General features: G+C 39.2%; 18 non-coding genes across 18 annotated transcripts; all 18 read right to left on the reverse strand.

Moving 5' to 3' along the window:
• Positions 1-867: 867 nt before the first annotated feature.
• On the reverse strand, positions 868-986 carry LOC140028073 (5S ribosomal RNA). The gene has a single exon (XR_011832022.1). It is a non-coding gene; the product is annotated as a 5S ribosomal RNA (ribosomal RNA).
• A 1,125-nt stretch (positions 987-2,111) lies between these two features.
• Positions 2,112-2,230, reverse strand: LOC140028084 (5S ribosomal RNA). Its single transcript, XR_011832033.1, has one exon. It is a non-coding gene; the product is annotated as a 5S ribosomal RNA (ribosomal RNA).
• Positions 2,231-3,355: 1,125 nt separating this feature from the next.
• LOC140028095 (5S ribosomal RNA) lies at positions 3,356-3,474 on the reverse strand. Its single transcript, XR_011832044.1, has one exon. It is a non-coding gene; the product is annotated as a 5S ribosomal RNA (ribosomal RNA).
• Positions 3,475-4,599: 1,125 nt separating this feature from the next.
• LOC140030634 (5S ribosomal RNA) lies at positions 4,600-4,718 on the reverse strand. Its single transcript, XR_011834549.1, has one exon. It is a non-coding gene; the product is annotated as a 5S ribosomal RNA (ribosomal RNA).
• A 1,125-nt stretch (positions 4,719-5,843) lies between these two features.
• LOC140028106 (5S ribosomal RNA) lies at positions 5,844-5,962 on the reverse strand. The gene has a single exon (XR_011832055.1). It is a non-coding gene; the product is annotated as a 5S ribosomal RNA (ribosomal RNA).
• A 1,125-nt stretch (positions 5,963-7,087) lies between these two features.
• LOC140028117 (5S ribosomal RNA) lies at positions 7,088-7,206 on the reverse strand. The gene has a single exon (XR_011832066.1). It is a non-coding gene; the product is annotated as a 5S ribosomal RNA (ribosomal RNA).
• Positions 7,207-8,331: 1,125 nt separating this feature from the next.
• LOC140028129 (5S ribosomal RNA) lies at positions 8,332-8,450 on the reverse strand. The gene has a single exon (XR_011832078.1). It is a non-coding gene; the product is annotated as a 5S ribosomal RNA (ribosomal RNA).
• A 1,124-nt stretch (positions 8,451-9,574) lies between these two features.
• Positions 9,575-9,693, reverse strand: LOC140028140 (5S ribosomal RNA). The gene has a single exon (XR_011832089.1). It is a non-coding gene; the product is annotated as a 5S ribosomal RNA (ribosomal RNA).
• A 1,124-nt stretch (positions 9,694-10,817) lies between these two features.
• On the reverse strand, positions 10,818-10,936 carry LOC140030299 (5S ribosomal RNA). The gene has a single exon (XR_011834213.1). It is a non-coding gene; the product is annotated as a 5S ribosomal RNA (ribosomal RNA).
• A 1,124-nt stretch (positions 10,937-12,060) lies between these two features.
• On the reverse strand, positions 12,061-12,179 carry LOC140030300 (5S ribosomal RNA). The gene has a single exon (XR_011834214.1). It is a non-coding gene; the product is annotated as a 5S ribosomal RNA (ribosomal RNA).
• Positions 12,180-13,304: 1,125 nt separating this feature from the next.
• LOC140028151 (5S ribosomal RNA) lies at positions 13,305-13,423 on the reverse strand. Its single transcript, XR_011832100.1, has one exon. It is a non-coding gene; the product is annotated as a 5S ribosomal RNA (ribosomal RNA).
• A 1,135-nt stretch (positions 13,424-14,558) lies between these two features.
• On the reverse strand, positions 14,559-14,677 carry LOC140028163 (5S ribosomal RNA). Its single transcript, XR_011832111.1, has one exon. It is a non-coding gene; the product is annotated as a 5S ribosomal RNA (ribosomal RNA).
• Positions 14,678-15,802: 1,125 nt separating this feature from the next.
• LOC140028174 (5S ribosomal RNA) lies at positions 15,803-15,921 on the reverse strand. Its single transcript, XR_011832122.1, has one exon. It is a non-coding gene; the product is annotated as a 5S ribosomal RNA (ribosomal RNA).
• Positions 15,922-17,046: 1,125 nt separating this feature from the next.
• On the reverse strand, positions 17,047-17,165 carry LOC140028186 (5S ribosomal RNA). Its single transcript, XR_011832134.1, has one exon. It is a non-coding gene; the product is annotated as a 5S ribosomal RNA (ribosomal RNA).
• Positions 17,166-18,290: 1,125 nt separating this feature from the next.
• Positions 18,291-18,409, reverse strand: LOC140028197 (5S ribosomal RNA). The gene has a single exon (XR_011832147.1). It is a non-coding gene; the product is annotated as a 5S ribosomal RNA (ribosomal RNA).
• A 1,125-nt stretch (positions 18,410-19,534) lies between these two features.
• Positions 19,535-19,653, reverse strand: LOC140028208 (5S ribosomal RNA). Its single transcript, XR_011832159.1, has one exon. It is a non-coding gene; the product is annotated as a 5S ribosomal RNA (ribosomal RNA).
• Positions 19,654-20,778: 1,125 nt separating this feature from the next.
• LOC140028219 (5S ribosomal RNA) lies at positions 20,779-20,897 on the reverse strand. Its single transcript, XR_011832171.1, has one exon. It is a non-coding gene; the product is annotated as a 5S ribosomal RNA (ribosomal RNA).
• A 1,125-nt stretch (positions 20,898-22,022) lies between these two features.
• LOC140028230 (5S ribosomal RNA) lies at positions 22,023-22,141 on the reverse strand. The gene has a single exon (XR_011832183.1). It is a non-coding gene; the product is annotated as a 5S ribosomal RNA (ribosomal RNA).
• Positions 22,142-23,003: the final 862 nt, after the last annotated feature.

Raw genomic sequence — 23,003 nt, forward strand, 5'->3', positions numbered from 1 at the left:
GGGTTCGGGTCAACAGACCCGCCAGAAAATCTGTTGACCCGAACCCCGACCCGCCAACCCGTGACGGGTCAGGTATGCTGACCCGAAACCGAAAATTTCAGGTTTACGGGGCGGCGGGTCGACCCGAAATGACCCGAAACTTAATTTTAATTTATTAATTTATCACTGTAATTTCTAATAAAATCAATTTCTCACAAAACTAATTACATAATCAAGTAATAAAAATTTAAATAAATGATTCCAAATCAAATCTAAAATAAATTAAACACCGTAAAAGTGTTTTATCCCAAGCAAAATATAAAATAAATTAAAACAATACAAAAGTGAAAAATAATATAATATATTATTTGTCCAAGTATAATAATTTCAACTTCACACAAATTAAATAAATTCGTTTAGGATTAAGTAATTAATGCCTTTGAAAAAAAGAATAACTTAGTTTAGTTAGATAAAATTATTTTTATGTTTATTAAATTATTTTTAATTCGTAAACGGGTCATATCAGGTCACCACTGGTTGACCCGGAATCGACCGGTTTTCTTTTCGGGTTCATCGGGTCCAACCCGATTCTGACCCGAATTCCCGAAACCTCAACCCAAACCCATTAATTTCGTGTTAGGTTCGTGTCGTGTTTTCAGGTCGTGTCGAAAATTGCCACCCCTAGTTGCGGTGATACATTTGCGCCGACAAATTTGAGCGACGATCCGGGCTTTGATCGAGCCGTACCGTTCCTGATTTGTCTCGCGCCTTCAGATCCTCCTTCACGCTTCGACAAGAAGCAAAATATTAAGCAATCGTTCCGACGGAGCTAAATTACTACAGGATAAAGAACGAATAGGAAATTTGGATTTCGAAACAAAAAAGAGAGGGGTGCAACACGAGGACTTCCCAGGGGGTCACCCATCCTAGTACTACTCTCGCCCAAGCACGCTTAACTTCGGAGTTCTGATGGGATCCGGTGCATTAGTGCTGGTATGATCGCACCCGCCATGTTCCTTTCGCTTTATTCTTTTAAACTACCCCGTCCTGCGAAGCAGTGTGGCTTTTCTAGACCGAAATTCATTTTAAGCGTCAATTCAAGCATTTTCCTCTTATCCTTTTATTTATTTACTTTATATTTTTTTTTGTTATTGATTTGCACCCTGTTTTTTTCCCTCATCCCGCAACTCTAAATTATCATGAAATCAATCCTTCACGCTTGCAGTTAGGGGTGGCAATTCGGGTCCAAATCAGGTTGGCGGGTCGGGTTCGGGTCAACAGACCCGCCAGAAAATCTGTTGACCCGAACCCCGACCCGCCAACCCGTGACGGGTCAGGTATGCTGACCCGAACCCGAAAATTTCAGGTTTACGGGGCGGCGGGTCGACCCGAAATGACCCGAAACTTAATTTTAATTTATTAATTTATCACTGTAATTTCTGATAAAATCAATTTCTCACAAAACTAATTACATAATCAAGTAATAAAAATTTAAATAAATGATTCCAAATCAAATCTAAAATAAATTAAACACCGTAAAAGTGTTTTATCCCAAGCAAAATATAAAATAAATTAAAACTATACAAAAGTGAAAAATAATATAATATATTATTTGTCCAAGTATAATAATTTCAACTTCACACAAATTAAATAAATTCGTTTAGGATTAAGTAATTAATGCCTTTGAAAAAAAGAATAACTTAGTTTAGTTAGATAAAATTATTTTTATGTTTATTAAATTATTTTTAATTCGTAAACGGGTCATATCAAGTCACCACGGGTTGACCCGAAATCGACCGGTTTTCTTTTCGGGTTCATCGGGTCCAACCCGATTCTGACCCGAATTCCCGAAACCTCAACCCAAACCCATTAATTTCGTGTTAGGTTCGTGTCGTGTTTTCAGGTCGTGTCGAAAATTGCCACCCCTAGTTGCGGTGATACATTTGCGCCGACAAATTTGAGCGACGATCCGGGCTTTGATCGAGCCGTACCGTTCCTGATTTGTCTCGCGCCTTCAGATCCTCCTTCACGCTTCGACAAGAAGCAAAATATTAAGCAATCGTTCCGACGGAGCTAAATTACTACAGGATAAAGAACGAATAGGAAATTTGGATTTCGAAACAAAAAAGAGAGGGGTGCAACACGAGGACTTCCCAGGGGGTCACCCATCCTAGTACTACTCTCGCCCAAGCACGCTTAACTTCGGAGTTCTGATGGGATCCGGTGCATTAGTGCTGGTATGATCGCACCCGCCATGTTCCTTTCGCTTTATTCTTTTAAACTACCCCGTCCTGCGAAGCAGTGTGGCTTTTCTAGACCGAAATTCATTTTAAGCGTCAATTCAAGCATTTTCCTCTTATCCTTTTATTTATTTACTTTATATTTTTTTTTGTTATTGATTTGCACCCTGTTTTTTTCCCTCATCCCGCAACTCTAAATTATCATGAAATCAATCCTTCACGCTTGCAGTTAGGGGTGGCAATTCGGGTCCAAATCAGGTTGGCGGGTCGGGTTCGGGTCAACAGACCCGCCAGAAAATCTGTTGACCCGAACCCCGACCCGCCAACCCGTGACGGGTCAGGTATGCTGACCCGAAACCGAAAATTTCAGGTTTACGGGGCGGCGGGTCGACCCGAAATGACCCGAAACTTAATTTTAATTTATTAATTTATCACTGTAATTTCTAATAAAATCAATTTCTCACAAAACTAATTACATAATCAAGTAATAAAAATTTAAATAAATGATTCCAAATCAAATCTAAAATAAATTAAACACCGTAAAAGTGTTTTATCCCAAGCAAAATATAAAATAAATTAAAACAATACAAAAGTGAAAAATAATATAATATATTATTTGTCCAAGTATAATAATTTCAACTTCACACAAATTAAATAAATTCGTTTAGGATTAAGTAATTAATGCCTTTGAAAAAAAGAATAACTTAGTTTAGTTAGATAAAATTATTTTTATGTTTATTAAATTATTTTTAATTCGTAAACGGGTCATATCAGGTCACCACTGGTTGACCCGGAATCGACCGGTTTTCTTTTCGGGTTCATCGGGTCCAACCCGATTCTGACCCGAATTCCCGAAACCTCAACCCAAACCCATTAATTTCGTGTTAGGTTCGTGTCGTGTTTTCAGGTCGTGTCGAAAATTGCCACCCCTAGTTGCGGTGATACATTTGCGCCGACAAATTTGAGCGACGATCCGGGCTTTGATCGAGCCGTACCGTTCCTGATTTGTCTCGCGCCTTCAGATCCTCCTTCACGCTTCGACAAGAAGCAAAATATTAAGCAATCGTTCCGACGGAGCTAAATTACTACAGGATAAAGAACGAATAGGAAATTTGGATTTCGAAACAAAAAAGAGAGGGGTGCAACACGAGGACTTCCCAGGGGGTCACCCATCCTAGTACTACTCTCGCCCAAGCACGCTTAACTTCGGAGTTCTGATGGGATCCGGTGCATTAGTGCTGGTATGATCGCACCCGCCATGTTCCTTTCGCTTTATTCTTTTAAACTACCCCGTCCTGCGAAGCAGTGTGGCTTTTATAGACCGAAATTCATTTTAAGCGTCAATTCAAGCATTTTCCTCTTATCCTTTTATTTATTTACTTTATATTTTTTTTTGTTATTGATTTGCACCCTGTTTTTTTCCCTCATCCCGCAACTCTAAATTATCATGAAATCAATCCTTCACGCTTGCAGTTAGGGGTGGCAATTCGGGTCCAAATCAGGTTGGCGGGTCGGGTTCGGGTCAACAGACCCGCCAGAAAATCTGTTGACCCGAACCCCGACCCGCCAACCCGTGACGGGTCAGGTATGCTGACCCGAACCCGAAAATTTCAGGTTTACGGGGCGGCGGGTCGACCCGAAATGACCCGAAACTTAATTTTAATTTATTAATTTATCACTGTAATTTCTGATAAAATCAATTTCTCACAAAACTAATTACATAATCAAGTAATAAAAATTTAAATAAATGATTCCAAATCAAATCTAAAATAAATTAAACACCGTAAAAGTGTTTTATCCCAAGCAAAATATAAAATAAATTAAAACTATACAAAAGTGAAAAATAATATAATATATTATTTGTCCAAGTATAATAATTTCAACTTCACACAAATTAAATAAATTCGTTTAGGATTAAGTAATTAATGCCTTTGAAAAAAAGAATAACTTAGTTTAGTTAGATAAAATTATTTTTATGTTTATTAAATTATTTTTAATTCGTAAACGGGTCATATCAGGTCACCACGGGTTGACCCGAAATCGACCGGTTTTCTTTTCGGGTTCATCGGGTCCAACCCGATTCTGACCCGAATTCCCGAAACCTCAACCCAAACCCATTAATTTCGTGTTAGGTTCGTGTCGTGTTTTCAGGTCGTGTCGAAAATTGCCACCCCTAGTTGCGGTGATACATTTGCGCCGACAAATTTGAGCGACGATCCGGGCTTTGATCGAGCCGTACCGTTCCTGATTTGTCTCGCGCCTTCAGATCCTCCTTCACGCTTCGACAAGAAGCAAAATATTAAGCAATCGTTCCGACGGAGCTAAATTACTACAGGATAAAGAACGAATAGGAAATTTGGATTTCGAAACAAAAAAGAGAGAGGTGCAACACGAGGACTTCCCAGGGGGTCACCCATCCTAGTACTACTCTCGCCCAAGCACGCTTAACTTCGGAGTTCTGATGGGATCCGGTGCATTAGTGCTGGTATGATCGCACCCGCCATGTTCCTTTCGCTTTATTCTTTTAAACTACCCCGTCCTGCGAAGCAGTGTGGCTTTTCTAGACCGAAATTCATTTTAAGCGTCAATTCAAGCATTTTCCTCTTATGCTTTTATTTATTTACTTTATATTTTTTTTTGTTATTGATTTGCACCCTGTTTTTTTCCCTCATCCCGCAACTCTAAATTATCATGAAATCAATCCTTCACGCTTGCAGTTAGGGGTGGCAATTCGGGTCCAAATCAGGTTGGCGGGTCGGGTTCGGGTCAACAGACCCGCCAGAAAATCTGTTGACCCGAACCCCGACCCGCCAACCCGTGACGGGTCAGGTATGCTGACCCGAAACCGAAAATTTCAGGTTTACGGGGCGGCGGGTCGACCCGAAATGACCCGAAACTTAATTTTAATTTATTAATTTATCACTGTAATTTCTAATAAAATCAATTTCTCACAAAACTAATTACATAATCAAGTAATAAAAATTTAAATAAATGATTCCAAATCAAATCTAAAATAAATTAAACACCGTAAAAGTGTTTTATCCCAAGCAAAATATAAAATAAATTAAAACAATACAAAAGTGAAAAATAATATAATATATTATTTGTCCAAGTATAATAATTTCAACTTCACACAAATTAAATAAATTCGTTTAGGATTAAGTAATTAATGCCTTTGAAAAAAAGAATAACTTAGTTTAGTTAGATAAAATTATTTTTATGTTTATTAAATTATTTTTAATTCGTAAACGGGTCATATCAGGTCACCACTGGTTGACCCGGAATCGACCGGTTTTCTTTTCGGGTTCATCGGGTCCAACCCGATTCTGACCCGAATTCCCGAAACCTCAACCCAAACCCATTAATTTCGTGTTAGGTTCGTGTCGTGTTTTCAGGTCGTGTCGAAAATTGCCACCCCTAGTTGCGGTGATACATTTGCGCCGACAAATTTGAGCGACGATCCGGGCTTTGATCGAGCCGTACCGTTCCTGATTTGTCTCGCGCCTTCAGATCCTCCTTCACGCTTCGACAAGAAGCAAAATATTAAGCAATCGTTCCGACGGAGCTAAATTACTACAGGATAAAGAACGAATAGGAAATTTGGATTTCGAAACAAAAAAGAGAGGGGTGCAACACGAGGACTTCCCAGGGGGTCACCCATCCTAGTACTACTCTCGCCCAAGCACGCTTAACTTCGGAGTTCTGATGGGATCCGGTGCATTAGTGCTGGTATGATCGCACCCGCCATGTTCCTTTCGCTTTATTCTTTTAAACTACCCCGTCCTGCGAAGCAGTGTGGCTTTTCTAGACCGAAATTCATTTTAAGCGTCAATTCAAGCATTTTCCTCTTATCCTTTTATTTATTTACTTTATATTTTTTTTTGTTATTGATTTGCACCCTGTTTTTTTCCCTCATCCCGCAACTCTAAATTATCATGAAATCAATCCTTCACGCTTGCAGTTAGGGGTGGCAATTCGGGTCCAAATCAGGTTGGCGGGTCGGGTTCGGGTCAACAGACCCGCCAGAAAATCTGTTGACCCGAACCCCGACCCGCCAACCCGTGACGGGTCAGGTATGCTGACCCGAACCCGAAAATTTCAGGTTTACGGGGCGGCGGGTCGACCCGAAATGACCCGAAACTTAATTTTAATTTATTAATTTATCACTGTAATTTCTGATAAAATCAATTTCTCACAAAACTAATTACATAATCAAGTAATAAAAATTTAAATAAATGATTCCAAATCAAATCTAAAATAAATTAAACACCGTAAAAGTGTTTTATCCCAAGCAAAATATAAAATAAATTAAAACTATACAAAAGTGAAAAATAATATAATATATTATTTGTCCAAGTATAATAATTTCAACTTCACACAAATTAAATAAATTCGTTTAGGATTAAGTAATTAATGCCTTTGAAAAAAAGAATAACTTAGTTTAGTTAGATAAAATTATTTTTATGTTTATTAAATTATTTTTAATTCGTAAACGGGTCATATCAGGTCACCACGGGTTGACCCGAAATCGACCGGTTTTTTTTTCGGGTTCATCGGGTCCAACCCGATTCTGACCCGAATTCCCGAAACCTCAACCCAAACCCATTAATTTCGTGTTAGGTTCGTGTCGTGTTTTCAGGTCGTGTCGAAAATTGCCACCCCTAGTTGCGGTGATACATTTGCGCCGACAAATTTGAGCGACGATCCGGGCTTTGATCGAGCCGTACCGTTCCTGATTTGTCTCGCGCCTTCAGATCCTCCTTCACGCTTCGACAAGAAGCAAAATATTAAGCAATCGTTCCGACGGAGCTAAATTACTACAGGATAAAGAACGAATAGGAAATTTGGATTTCGAAACAAAAAAGAGAGGGGTGCAACACGAGGACTTCCCAGGGGGTCACCCATCCTAGTACTACTCTCGCCCAAGCACGCTTAACTTCGGAGTTCTGATGGGATCCGGTGCATTAGTGCTGGTATGATCGCACCCGCCATGTTCCTTTCGCTTTATTCTTTTAAACTACCCCGTCCTGCGAAGCAGTGTGGCTTTTCTAGACCGAAATTCATTTTAAGCGTCAATTCAAGCATTTTCCTCTTATCCTTTTATTTATTTACTTTATATTTTTTTTTGTTATTGATTTGCACCCTGTTTTTTTCCCTCATCCCGCAACTCTAAATTATCATGAAATCAATCCTTCACGCTTGCAGTTAGGGGTGGCAATTCGGGTCCAAATCAGGTTGGCGGGTCGGGTTCGGGTCAACAGACCCGCCAGAAAATCTGTTGACCCGAACCCCGACCCGCCAACCCGTGACGGGTCAGGTATGCTGACCCGAAACCGAAAATTTCAGGTTTACGGGGCGGCGGGTCGACCCGAAATGACCCGAAACTTAATTTTAATTTATTAATTTATCACTGTAATTTCTAATAAAATCAATTTCTCACAAAACTAATTACATAATCAAGTAATAAAAATTTAAATAAATGATTCCAAATCAAATCTAAAATAAATTAAACACCGTAAAAGTGTTTTATCCCAAGCAAAATATAAAATAAATTAAAACAATACAAAAGTGAAAAATAATATAATATATTATTTGTCCAAGTATAATAATTTCAACTTCACACAAATTAAATAAATTCGTTTAGGATTAAGTAATTAATGCCTTTGAAAAAAAGAATAACTTAGTTTAGTTAGATAAAATTATTTTTATGTTTATTAAATTATTTTTAATTCGTAAACGGGTCATATCAGGTCACCACTGGTTGACCCGGAATCGACCGGTTTTCTTTTCGGGTTCATCGGGTCCAACCCGATTCTGACCCGAATTCCCGAAACCTCAACCCAAACCCATTAATTTCGTGTTAGGTTCGTGTCGTGTTTTCAGGTCGTGTCGAAAATTGCCACCCCTAGTTGCGGTGATACATTTGCGCCGACAAATTTGAGCGACGATCCGGGCTTTGATCGAGCCGTACCGTTCCTGATTTGTCTCGCGCCTTCAGATCCTCCTTCACGCTTCGACAAGAAGCAAAATATTAAGCAATCGTTCCGACGGAGCTAAATTACTACAGGATAAAGAACGAATAGGAAATTTGGATTTCGAAACAAAAAAGAGAGGGGTGCAACACGAGGACTTCCCAGGGGGTCACCCATCCTAGTACTACTCTCGCCCAAGCACGCTTAACTTCGGAGTTCTGATGGGATCCGGTGCATTAGTGCTGGTATGATCGCACCCGCCATGTTCCTTTCGCTTTATTCTTTTAAACTACCCCGTCCTGCGAAGCAGTGTGGCTTTTATAGACCGAAATTCATTTTAAGCGTCAATTCAAGCATTTTCCTCTTATCCTTTTATTTATTTACTTTATATTTTTTTTTGTTATTGATTTGCACCCTGTTTTTTTCCCTCATCCCGCAACTCTAAATTATCATGAAATCAATCCTTCACGCTTGCAGTTAGGGGTGGCAATTCGGGTCCAAATCAGGTTGGCGGGTCGGGTTCGGGTCAACAGACCCGCCAGAAAATCTGTTGACCCGAACCCCGACCCGCCAACCCGTGACGGGTCAGGTATGCTGACCCGAACCCGAAAATTTCAGGTTTACGGGGCGGCGGGTCGACCCGAAATGACCCGAAACTTAATTTTAATTTATTAATTTATCACTGTAATTTCTGATAAAATCAATTTCTCACAAAACTAATTACATAATCAAGTAATAAAAATTTAAATAAATGATTCCAAATCAAATCTAAAATAAATTAAACACCGTAAAAGTGTTTTATCCCAAGCAAAATATAAAATAAATTAAAACTATACAAAAGTGAAAAATAATATAATATATTATTTGTCCAAGTATAATAATTTCAACTTCACACAAATTAAATAAATTCGTTTAGGATTAAGTAATTAATGCCTTTGAAAAAAAGAATAACTTAGTTTAGTTAGATAAAATTATTTTTATGTTTATTAAATTATTTTTAATTCGTAAACGGGTCATATCGGGTCATATCAGGTCACCACGGGTTGACCCGAAATCGACCGGTTTTCTTTTCGGGTTCATCGGGTCCAACCCGAATTCCCGAAACCTCAACCCAAACCCATTAATTTCGTGTTAGGTTCGTGTCGTGTTTTCAGGTCGTGTCGAAAATTGCCACCCCTAGTTGCGGTGATACATTTGCGCCGACAAATTTGAGCGACGATCCGGGCTTTGATCGAGCCGTACCGTTCCTGATTTGTCTCGCGCCTTCAGATCCTCCTTCACGCTTCGACAAGAAGCAAAATATTAAGCAATCGTTCCGACGGAGCTAAATTACTACAGGATAAAGAACGAATAGGAAATTTGGATTTCGAAACAAAAAAGAGAGGGGTGCAACACGAGGACTTCCCAGGGGGTCACCCATCCTAGTACTACTCTCGCCCAAGCACGCTTAACTTCGGAGTTCTGATGGGATCCGGTGCATTAGTGCTGGTATGATCGCACCCGCCATGTTCCTTTCGCTTTATTCTTTTAAACTACCCCGTCCTGCGAAGCAGTGTGGCTTTTCTAGACCGAAATTCATTTTAAGCGTCAATTCAAGCATTTTCCTCTTATCCTTTTATTTATTTACTTTATATTTTTTTTTGTTATTGATTTGCACCCTGTTTTTTTCCCTCATCCCGCAACTCTAAATTATCATGAAATCAATCCTTCACGCTTGCAGTTAGGGGTGGCAATTCGGGTCCAAATCAGGTTGGCGGGTCGGGTTCGGGTCAACAGACCCGCCAGAAAATCTGTTGACCCGAACCCCGACCCGCCAACCCGTGACGGGTCAGGTATGCTGACCCGAACCCGAAAATTTCAGGTTTACGGGGCGGCGGGTCGACCCGAAATGACCCGAAACTTAATTTTAATTTATTAATTTATCACTGTAATTTCTAATAAAATCAATTTCTCACAAAACTAATTACATAATCAAGTAATAAAAATTTAAATAAATGATTCCAAATCAAATCTAAAATAAATTAAACACCGTAAAAGTGTTTTATCCCAAGCAAAATATAAAATAAATTAAAACAATACAAAAGTGAAAAATAATATAATATATTATTTGTCCAAGTATAATAATTTCAACTTCACACAGATTAAATAAATTCGTTTAGGATTAAGTAATTAATGCCTTTGAAAAAAAGAATAACTTAGTTTAGTTAGATAAAATTATTTTTATGTTTATTAAATTATTTTTAATTCGTAAACAGGTCATATCGGGTCATATCAGGTCACCACGGGTTGACCCGAAATCGACCGGTTTTCTTTTCGGGTTCATCGGGTCCAACCCCAATTCCCGAAACCTCAACCCAAACCCATTAATTTCGTGTTAGGTTCGTGTCGTGTTTTCAGGTCGTGTCGAAAATTGCCACCCCTAGTTGCGGTGATACATTTGCGCCGACAAATTTGAGCGACGATCCGGGCTTTGATCGAGCCGTACCGTTCCTGATTTGTCTCGCGCCTTCAGATCCTCCTTCACGCTTCGACAAGAAGCAAAATATTAAGCAATCGTTCCGACGGAGCTAAATTACTACAGGATAAAGAACGAATAGGAAATTTGGATTTCGAAACAAAAAAGAAAGGGGTGCAACACGAGGACTTCCCAGGGGGTCACCCATCCTAGTACTACTCTCGCCCAAGCACGCTTAACTTCGGAGTTCTGATGGGATCCGGTGCATTAATGCTGGTATGATCGCACCCGCCATGTTCCTTTCGCTTTATTCTTTTAAACTACCCCGTCCTGCGAAGCAGTGTGGCTTTTCTAGACCGAAATTCATTTTAAGCGTCAATTCAAGCATTTTCCTCTTATCCTTTTATTTATTTACTTTATATTTTTTTTTGTTATTGATTTGCACCCTGTTTTTTTCCCTCATCCCGCAACTCTAAATTATCATGAAATCAATCCTTCACGCTTGCAGTTAGGGGTGGCAATTCGGGTCCAAATCAGGTTGGCGGGTCGGGTTCGGGTCAACAGACCCGCCAGAAAATCTGTTGACCCGAACCCCGACCCGCCAACCCGTGACGGGTCAGGTATGCTGACCCGAACCCGAAAATTTCAGGTTTACGGGGCGGCGGGTCGACCCGAAATGACCCGAAACTTAATTTTAATTTATTAATTTATCACTGTAATTTCTAATAAAATCAATTTCTCACAAAACTAATTACATAATCAAGTAATAAAAATTTAAATAAATGATTCCAAATCAAATCTAAAATAAATTAAACACCGTAAAAGTGTTTTATCCCAAGCAAAATATAAAATAAATTAAAACAATACAAAAGTGAAAAATAATATAATATATTATTTGTCCAAGTATAATAATTTCAACTTCACACAAATTAAATAAATTCGTTTAGGATTAAGTAATTAATGCCTTTGAAAAAAAGAATAACTTAGTTTAGTTAGATAAAATTATTTTTATGTTTATTAAATTATTTTTAATTCGTAAACAGGTCATATCGGGTCATATCAGGTCACCACGGGTTGACCCGAAATCGACCGGTTTTCTTTTCGGGTTCATCTGGTCCAACCCCAATTCCCGAAACCTCAACCCAAACCCATTAATTTCGTGTTAGGTTCGTGTCGTGTTTTCAGGTCGTGTCGAAAATTGCCACCCCTAGTTGCGGTGATACATTTGCGCCGACAAATTTGAGCGACGATCCGGGCTTTGATCGAGCCGTACCGTTCCTGATTTGTCTCGCGCCTTCAGATCCTCCTTCACGCTTCGACAAGAAGCAAAATATTAAGCAATCGTTCCGACGGAGCTAAATTACTACAGGATAAAGAACGAATAGGAAATTTGGATTTCGAAACAAAAAAGAAAGGGGTGCAACACGAGGACTTCCCAGGGGGTCACCCATCCTAGTACTACTCTCGCCCAAGCACGCTTAACTTCGGAGTTCTGATGGGATCCGGTGCATTAATGCTGGTATGATCGCACCCGCCATGTTCCTTTCGCTTTATTCTTTTAAACTACCCCGTCCTGCGAAGCAGTGTGGCTTTTCTAGACCGAAATTCATTTTAAGCGTCAATTCAAGCATTTTCCTCTTATCCTTTTATTTATTTACTTTATATTTTTTTTTGTTATTGATTTGCACCCTGTTTTTTTCCCTCATCCCGCAACTCTAAATTATCATGAAATCAATCCTTCACGCTTGCAGTTAGGGGTGGCAATTCGGGTCCAAATCAGGTTGGCGGGTCGGGTTCGGGTCAACAGACCCGCCAGAAAATCTGTTGACCCGAACCCCGACCCGCCAACCCGTGACGGGTCAGGTATGCTGACCCGAAACCGAAAATTTCAGGTTTACGGGGCGGCGGGTCGACCCGAAATGACCCGAAACTTAATTTTAATTTATTAATTTATCACTGTAATTTCTAATAAAATCAATTTCTCACAAAACTAATTACATAATCAAGTAATAAAAATTTAAATAAATGATTCCAAATCAAATCTAAAATAAATTAAACACCGTAAAAGTGTTTTATCCCAAGCAAAATATAAAATAAATTAAAACAATACAAAAGTGAAAAATAATATAATATATTATTTGTCCAAGTATAATAATTTCAACTTCACACAAATTAAATAAATTCGTTTAGGATTAAGTAATTAATGCCTTTGAAAAAAAGAATAACTTAGTTTAGTTAGATAAAATTATTTTTATGTTTATTAAATTATTTTTAATTCGTAAACGGGTCATATCAGGTCACCACTGGTTGACCCGGAATCGACCGGTTTTCTTTTCGGGTTCATCGGGTCCAACCCGATTCTGACCCGAATTCCCGAAACCTCAACCCAAACCCATTAATTTCGTGTTAGGTTCGTGTCGTGTTTTCAGGTCGTGTCGAAAATTGCCACCCCTAGTTGCGGTGATACATTTGCGCCGACAAATTTGAGCGACGATCCGGGCTTTGATCGAGCCGTACCGTTCCTGATTTGTCTCGCGCCTTCAGATCCTCCTTCACGCTTCGACAAGAAGCAAAATATTAAGCAATCGTTCCGACGGAGCTAAATTACTACAGGATAAAGAACGAATAGGAAATTTGGATTTCGAAACAAAAAAGAGAGGGGTGCAACACGAGGACTTCCCAGGGGGTCACCCATCCTAGTACTACTCTCGCCCAAGCACGCTTAACTTCGGAGTTCTGATGGGATCCGGTGCATTAGTGCTGGTATGATCGCACCCGCCATGTTCCTTTCGCTTTATTCTTTTAAACTACCCCGTCCTGCGAAGCAGTGTGGCTTTTCTAGACCGAAATTCATTTTAAGCGTCAATTCAAGCATTTTCCTCTTATCCTTTTATTTATTTACTTTATATTTTTTTTTGTTATTGATTTGCACCCTGTTTTTTTCCCTCATCCCGCAACTCTAAATTATCATGAAATCAATCCTTCACGCTTGCAGTTAGGGGTGGCAATTCGGGTCCAAATCAGGTTGGCGGGTCGGGTTCGGGTCAACAGACCCGCCAGAAAATCTGTTGACCCGAACCCCGACCCGCCAACCCGTGACGGGTCAGGTATGCTGACCCGAACCCGAAAATTTCAGGTTTACGGGGCGGCGGGTCGACCCGAAATGACCCGAAACTTAATTTTAATTTATTAATTTATCACTGTAATTTCTAATAAAATCAATTTCTCACAAAACTAATTACATAATCAAGTAATAAAAATTTAAATAAATGATTCCAAATCAAATCTAAAATAAATTAAACACCGTAAAAGTGTTTTATCCCAAGCAAAATATAAAATAAATTAAAACAATACAAAAGTGAAAAATAATATAATATATTATTTGTCCAAGTATAATAATTTCAACTTCACACAAATTAAATAAATTCGTTTAGGATTAAGTAATTAATGCCTTTGAAAAAAAGAATAACTTAGTTTAGTTAGATAAAATTATTTTTATGTTTATTAAATTATTTTTAATTCGTAAACGGGTCATATCGGGTCATATCAGGTCACCACGGGTTGACCCGAAATCGACCGGTTTTCTTTTCGGGTTCATCGGGTCCAACCCGATTCTGACCCGAATTCCCGAAACCTCAACCCAAACCCATTAATTTCGTGTTAGGTTCGTGTCGTGTTTTCAGGTCGTGTCGAAAATTGCCACCCCTAGTTGCGGTGATACATTTGCGCCGACAAATTTGAGCGACGATCCGGGCTTTGATCGAGCCGTACCGTTCCTGATTTGTCTCGCGCCTTCAGATCCTCCTTCACGCTTCGACAAGAAGCAAAATATTAAGCAATCGTTCCGACGGAGCTAAATTACTACAGGATAAAGAACGAATAGGAAATTTGGATTTCGAAACAAAAAAGAGAGGGGTGCAACACGAGGACTTCCCAGGGGGTCACCCATCCTAGTACTACTCTCGCCCAAGCACGCTTAACTTCGGAGTTCTGATGGGATCCGGTGCATTAGTGCTGGTATGATCGCACCCGCCATGTTCCTTTCGCTTTATTCTTTTAAACTACCCCGTCCTGCGAAGCAGTGTGGCTTTTCTAGACCGAAATTCATTTTAAGCGTCAATTCAAGCATTTTCCTCTTATCCTTTTATTTATTTACTTTATATTTTTTTTTGTTATTGATTTGCACCCTGTTTTTTTCCCTCATCCCGCAACTCTAAATTATCATGAAATCAATCCTTCACGCTTGCAGTTAGGGGTGGCAATTCGGGTCCAAATCAGGTTGGCGGGTCGGGTTCGGGTCAACAGACCCGCCAAAAAATCTGTTGACCCGAACCCCGACCCGCCAACCCGTGACGGGTCAGGTATGCTGACCCGAACCCGAAAATTTCAGGTTTACGGGGCGGCGGGTCGACCCGAAATGACCCGAAACTTAATTTTAATTTATTAATTTATCACTGTAATTTCTGATAAAATCAATTTCTCACAAAACTAATTACATAATCAAGTAATAAAAATTTAAATAAATGATTCCAAATCAAATCTAAAATAAATTAAACACCGTAAAAGTGTTTTATCCCAAGCAAAATATAAAATAAATTAAAACAATACAAAAGTGAAAAATAATATAATATATTATTTGTCCAAGTATAATAATTTCAACTTCACACAAATTAAATAAATTCGTTTAGGATTAAGTAATTAATGCCTTTGAAAAAAAGAATAACTTAGTTTAGTTAGATAAAATTATTTTTATGTTTATTAAATTATTTTTAATTCGTAAACGAGTCATATCAGGTCACCACGGGTTGACCCGAAATCGACCGGTTTTCTTTTCGGGTTCATCGGGTCCAACCCGATTCTGACCCGAATTCCCGAAACCTCAACCCAAACCCATTAATTTCGTGTTAGGTTCGTGTCGTGTTTTCAGGTCGTGTCGAAAATTGCCACCCCTAGTTGCGGTGATACATTTGCGCCGACAAATTTGAGCGACGATCCGGTCTTTGATCGAGCCGTACCGTTCCTGATTTGTCTCGCGCCTTCAGATCCTCCTTCACGCTTCGACAAGAAGCAAAATATTAAGCAATCGTTCCGACGGAGCTAAATTACTACAGGATAAAGAACGAATAGGAAATTTGGATTTCGAAACAAAAAAGAGAGGGGTGCAACACGAGGACTTCCCAGGGGGTCACCCATCCTAGTACTACTCTCGCCCAAGCACGCTTAACTTCGGAGTTCTGATGGGATCCGGTGCATTAGTGCTGGTATGATCGCACCCGCCATGTTCCTTTCGCTTTATTCTTTTAAACTACCCCGTCCTGCGAAGCAGTGTGGCTTTTCTAGACCGAAATTCATTTTAAGCGTCAATTCAAGCATTTTCCTCTTATCCTTTTATTTATTTACTTTATATTTTTTTTTGTTATTGATTTGCACCCTGTTTTTTTCCCTCATCCCGCAACTCTAAATTATCATGAAATCAATCCTTCACGCTTGCAGTTAGGGGTGGCAATTCGGGTCCAAATCAGGTTGGCGGGTCGGGTTCGGGTCAACAGACCCGCCAGAAAATCTGTTGACCCGAACCCCGACCCGCCAACCCGTGACGGGTCAGGTATGCTGACCCGAACCCGAAAATTTCAGGTTTACGGGGCGGCGGGTCGACCCGAAATGACCCGAAACTTAATTTTAATTTATTAATTTATCACTGTAATTTCTGATAAAATCAATTTCTCACAAAACTAATTACATAATCAAGTAATAAAAATTTAAATAAATGATTCCAAATCAAATCTAAAATAAATTAAACACCGTAAAAGTGTTTTATCCCAAGCAAAATATAAAATAAATTAAAACTATACAAAAGTGAAAAATAATATAATATATTATTTGTCCAAGTATAATAATTTCAACTTCACACAAATTAAATAAATTCGTTTAGGATTAAGTAATTAATGCCTTTGAAAAAAAGAATAACTTAGTTTAGTTAGATAAAATTATTTTTATGTTTATTAAATTATTTTTAATTCGTAAACGGGTCATATCAAGTCACCACGGGTTGACCCGAAATCGACCGGTTTTCTTTTCGGGTTCATCGGGTCCAACCCGATTCTGACCCGAATTCCCGAAACCTCAACCCAAACCCATTAATTTCGTGTTAGGTTCGTGTCGTGTTTTCAGGTCGTGTCGAAAATTGCCACCCCTAGTTGCGGTGATACATTTGCGCCGACAAATTTGAGCGACGATCCGGGCTTTGATCGAGCCGTACCGTTCCTGATTTGTCTCGCGCCTTCAGATCCTCCTTCACGCTTCGACAAGAAGCAAAATATTAAGCAATCGTTCCGACGGAGCTAAATTACTATAGGATAAAGAACGAATAGGAAATTTGGATTTCGAAACAAAAAAGAGAGGGGTGCAACACGAGGACTTCCCAGGGGGTCACCCATCCTAGTACTACTCTCGCCCAAGCACGCTTAACTTCGGAGTTCTGATGGGATCCGGTGCATTAGTGCTGGTATGATCGCACCCGCCATGTTCCTTTCGCTTTATTCTTTTAAACTACCCCGTCCTGCGAAGCAGTGTGGCTTTTCTAGACCGAAATTCATTTTAAGCGTCAATTTAAGCATTTTCCTCTTATCCTTTTATTTATTTACTTTATATTTTTTTTTGTTATTGATTTGCACCCTGTTTTTTTCCCTCATCCCGCAACTCTAAATTATCATGAAATCAATCCTTCACGCTTGCAGTTAGGGGTGGCAATTCGGGTCCAAATCAGGTTGGCGGGTCGGGTTCGGGTCAACAGACCCGCCAGAAAATCTGTTGACCCGAACCCCGACCCGCCAACCCGTGACGGGTCAGGTATGCTGACCCGAAACCGAAAATTTCAGGTTTACGGGGCGGCGGGTCGACCCGAAATGACCCGAAACTTAATTTTAATTTATTAATTTATCACTGTAATTTCTAATAAAATCAATTTCTCACAAAACTAATTACATAATCAAGTAATAAAAATTTAAATAAATGATTCCAAATCAAATCTAAAATAAATTAAACACCGTAAAAGTGTTTTATCCCAAGCAAAATATAAAATAAATTAAAACAATACAAAAGTGAAAAATAATATAATATATTATTTGTCCAAGTATAATAATTTCAACTTCACACAAATTAAATAAATTCGTTTAGGATTAAGTAATTAATGCCTTTGAAAAAAAGAATAACTTAGTTTAGTTAGATAAAATTATTTTTATGTTTATTAAATTATTTTTAATTCGTAAACGGGTCATATCAGGTCACCACTGGTTGACCCGGAATCGACCGGTTTTCTTTTCGGGTTCATCGGGTCCAACCCGATTCTGACCCGAATTCCCGAAACCTCAACCCAAACCCATTAATTTCGTGTTAGGTTCGTGTCGTGTTTTCAGGTCGTGTCGAAAATTGCCACCCCTAGTTGCGGTGATACATTTGCGCCGACAAATTTGAGCGACGATCCGGGCTTTGATCGAGCCGTACCGTTCCTGATTTGTCTCGCGCCTTCAGATCCTCCTTCACGCTTCGACAAGAAGCAAAATATTAAGCAATCGTTCCGACGGAGCTAAATTACTACAGGATAAAGAACGAATAGGAAATTTGGATTTCGAAACAAAAAAGAGAGGGGTGCAACACGAGGACTTCCCAGGGGGTCACCCATCCTAGTACTACTCTCGCCCAAGCACGCTTAACTTCGGAGTTCTGATGGGATCCGGTGCATTAGTGCTGGTATGATCGCACCCGCCATGTTCCTTTCGCTTTATTCTTTTAAACTACCCCGTCCTGCGAAGCAGTGTGGCTTTTCTAGACCGAAATTCATTTTAAGCGTCAATTCAAGCATTTTCCTCTTATCCTTTTATTTATTTACTTTATATTTTTTTTTGTTATTGATTTGCACCCTGTTTTTTTCCCTCATCCCGCAACTCTAAATTATCATGAAATCAATCCTTCACGCTTGCAGTTAGGGGTGGCAATTCGGGTCCAAATCAGGTTGGCGGGTCGGGTTCGGGTCAACAGACCCGCCAGAAAATCTGTTGACCCGAACCCCGACCCGCCAACCCGTGACGGGTCAGGTATGCTGACCCGAACCCGAAAATTTCAGGTTTACGGGGCGGCGGGTCGACCCGAAATGACCCGAAACTTAATTTTAATTTATTAATTTATCACTGTAATTTCTGATAAAATCAATTTCTCACAAAACTAATTACATAATCAAGTAATAAAAATTTAAATAAATGATTCCAAATCAAATCTAAAATAAATTAAACACCGTAAAAGTGTTTTATCCCAAGCAAAATATAAAATAAATTAAAACAATACAAAAGTGAAAAATAATATAATATATTATTTGTCCAAGTATAATAATTTCAACTTCACACAAATTAAATAAATTCGTTTAGGATTAAGTAATTAATGCCTTTGAAAAAAAGAATAACTTAGTTTAGTTAGATAAAATTATTTTTATGTTTATTAAATTATTTTTAATTCGTAAACGAGTCATATCAGGTCACCACGGGTTGACCCGAAATCGACCGGTTTTCTTTTCGGGTTCATCGGGTCCAACCCGATTCTGACCCGAATTCCCGAAACCTCAACCCAAACCCATTAATTTCGTGTTAGGTTCGTGTCGTGTTTTCAGGTCGTGTCGAAAATTGCCACCCCTAGTTGCGGTGATACATTTGCGCCGACAAATTTGAGCGACGATCCGGTCTTTGATCGAGCCGTACCGTTCCTGATTTGTCTCGCGCCTTCAGATCCTCCTTCACGCTTCGACAAGAAGCAAAATATTAAGCAATCGTTCCGACGGAGCTAAATTACTACAGGATAAAGAACGAATAGGAAATTTGGATTTCGAAACAAAAAAGAGAGGGGTGCAACACGAGGACTTCCCAGGGGGTCACCCATCCTAGTACTACTCTCGCCCAAGCACGCTTAACTTCGGAGTTCTGATGGGATCCGGTGCATTAGTGCTGGTATGATCGCACCCGCCATGTTCCTTTCGCTTTATTCTTTTAAACTACCCCGTCCTGCGAAGCAGTGTGGCTTTTCTAGACCGAAATTCATTTTAAGCGTCAATTCAAGCATTTTCCTCTTATCCTTTTATTTATTTACTTTATATTTTTTTTTGTTATTGATTTGCACCCTGTTTTTTTCCCTCATCCCGCAACTCTAAATTATCATGAAATCAATCCTTCACGCTTGCAGTTAGGGGTGGCAATTCGGGTCCAAATCAGGTTGGCGGGTCGGGTTCGGGTCAACAGACCCGCCAGAAAATCTGTTGACCCGAACCCCGACCCGCCAACCCGTGACGGGTCAGGTATGCTGACCCGAACCCGAAAATTTCAGGTTTACGGGGCGGCGGGTCGACCCGAAATGACCCGAAACTTAATTTTAATTTATTAATTTATCACTGTAATTTCTGATAAAATCAATTTCTCACAAAACTAATTACATAATCAAGTAATAAAAATTTAAATAAATGATTCCAAATCAAATCTAAAATAAATTAAACACCGTAAAAGTGTTTTATCCCAAGCAAAATATAAAATAAATTAAAACTATACAAAAGTGAAAAATAATATAATATATTATTTGTCCAAGTATAATAATTTCAACTTCACACAAATTAAATAAATTCGTTTAGGATTAAGTAATTAATGCCTTTGAAAAAAAGAATAACTTAGTTTAGTTAGATAAAATTATTTTTATGTTTATTAAATTATTTTTAATTCGTAAACGGGTCATATCAAGTCACCACGGGTTGACCCGAAATCGACCGGTTTTCTTTTCGGGTTCATCGGGTCCAACCCGATTCTGACCCGAATTCCCGAAACCTCAACCCAAACCCATTAATTTCGTGTTAGGTTCGTGTCGTGTTTTCAGGTCGTGTCGAAAATTGCCACCCCTAGTTGCGGTGATACATTTGCGCCGACAAATTTGAGCGACGATCCGGGCTTTGATCGAGCCGTACCGTTCCTGATTTGTCTCGCGCCTTCAGATCCTCCTTCACGCTTCGACAAGAAGCAAAATATTAAGCAATCGTTCCGACGGAGCTAAATTACTACAGGATAAAGAACGAATAGGAAATTTGGATTTCGAAACAAAAAAGAGAGGGGTGCAACACGAGGACTTCCCAGGGGGTCACCCATCCTAGTACTACTCTCGCCCAAGCACGCTTAACTTCGGAGTTCTGATGGGATCCGGTGCATTAGTGCTGGTATGATCGCACCCGCCATGTTCCTTTCGCTTTATTCTTTTAAACTACCCCGTCCTGCGAAGCAGTGTGGCTTTTCTAGACCGAAATTCATTTTAAGCGTCAATTCAAGCATTTTCCTCTTATCCTTTTATTTATTTACTTTATATTTTTTTTTGTTATTGATTTGCACCCTGTTTTTTTCCCTCATCCCGCAACTCTAAATTATCATGAAATCAATCCTTCACGCTTGCAGTTAGGGGTGGCAATTCGGGTCCAAATCAGGTTGGCGGGTCGGGTTCGGGTCAACAGACCCGCCAGAAAATCTGTTGACCCGAACCCCGACCCGCCAACCCGTGACGGGTCAGGTATGCTGACCCGAACCCGAAAATTTCAGGTTTACGGGGCGGCGGGTCGACCCGAAATGACCCGAAACTTAATTTTAATTTATTAATTTATCACTGTAATTTCTAATAAAATCAATTTCTCACAAAACTAATTACATAATCAAGTAATAAAAATTTAAATAAATGATTCCAAATCAAATCTAAAATAAATTAAACACCGTAAAAGTGTTTTATCCCAAGCAAAATATAAAATAAATTAAAACAATACAAAAGTGAAAAATAATATAATATATTATTTGTCCAAGTATAATAATTTCAACTTCACACAAATTAAATAAATTCGTTTAGGATTAAGTAATTAATGCCTTTGAAAAAAAGAATAACTTAGTTTAGTTAGATAAAATTATTTTTATGTTTATTAAATTATTTTTAATTCGTAAACGGGTCATATCAGGTCACCACTGGTTGACCCGGAATCGACCGGTTTTCTTTTCGGGTTCATCGGGTCCAACCCGATTCTGACCCGAATTCCCGAAACCTCAACCCAAACCCATTAATTTCGTGTTAGGTTCGTGTCGTGTTTTCAGGTCGTGTCGAAAATTGCCACCCCTAGTTGCGGTGATACATTTGCGCCGACAAATTTGAGCGACGATCCGGGCTTTGATCGAGCCGTACCGTTCCTGATTTGTCTCGCGCCTTCAGATCCTCCTTCACGCTTCGACAAGAAGCAAAATATTAAGCAATCGTTCCGACGGAGCTAAATTACTACAGGATAAAGAACGAATAGGAAATTTGGATTTCGAAACAAAAAAGAGAGGGGTGCAACACGAGGACTTCCCAGGGGGTCACCCATCCTAGTACTACTCTCGCCCAAGCACGCTTAACTTCGGAGTTCTGATGGGATCCGGTGCATTAGTGCTGGTATGATCGCACCCGCCATGTTCCTTTCGCTTTATTCTTTTAAACTACCCCGTCCTGCGAAGCAGTGTGGCTTTTCTAGACCGAAATTCATTTTAAGCGTCAATTCAAGCATTTTCCTCTTATCCTTTTATTTATTTACTTTATATTTTTTTTTGTTATTGATTTGCACCCTGTTTTTTTCCCTCATCCCGCAACTCTAAATTATCATGAAATCAATCCTTCACGCTTGCAGTTAGGGGTGGCAATTCGGGTCCAAATCAGGTTGGCGGGTCGGGTTCGGGTCAACAGACCCGCCAGAAAATCTGTTGACCCGAACCCCGACCCGCCAACCCGTGACGGGTCAGGTATGCTGACCCGAACCCGAAAATTTCAGGTTTACGGGGCGGCGGGTCGACCCGAAATGACCCGAAACTTAATTTTAATTTATTAATTTATCACTGTAATTTCTGATAAAATCAATTTCTCACAAAACTAATTACATAATCAAGTAATAAAAATTTAAATAAATGATTCCAAATCAAATCTAAAATAAATTAAACACCGTAAAAGTGTTTTATCCCAAGCAAAATATAAAATAAATTAAAACTATACAAAAGTGAAAAATAATATAATATATTATTTGTCCAAGTATAATAATTTCAACTTCACACAAATTAAATAAATTCGTTTAGGATTAAGTAATTAATGCCTTTGAAAAAAAGAATAACTTAGTTTAGTTAGATAAAATTATTTTTATGTTTATTAAATTATTTTTAATTCGTAAACGGGTCATATCAAGTCACCACGGGTTGACCCGAAATCGACCGGTTTTCTTTTCGGGTTCATCGGGTCCAACCCGATTCTGACCCGAATTCCCGAAACCTCAACCCAAACCCA

The sequence above is a fragment of the Coffea arabica genome, chromosome 11e (genome assembly GCF_036785885.1).
Source record: "Coffea arabica cultivar ET-39 chromosome 11e, Coffea Arabica ET-39 HiFi, whole genome shotgun sequence".
NCBI classification, from domain to species: domain Eukaryota; kingdom Viridiplantae; phylum Streptophyta; class Magnoliopsida; order Gentianales; family Rubiaceae; genus Coffea; species Coffea arabica.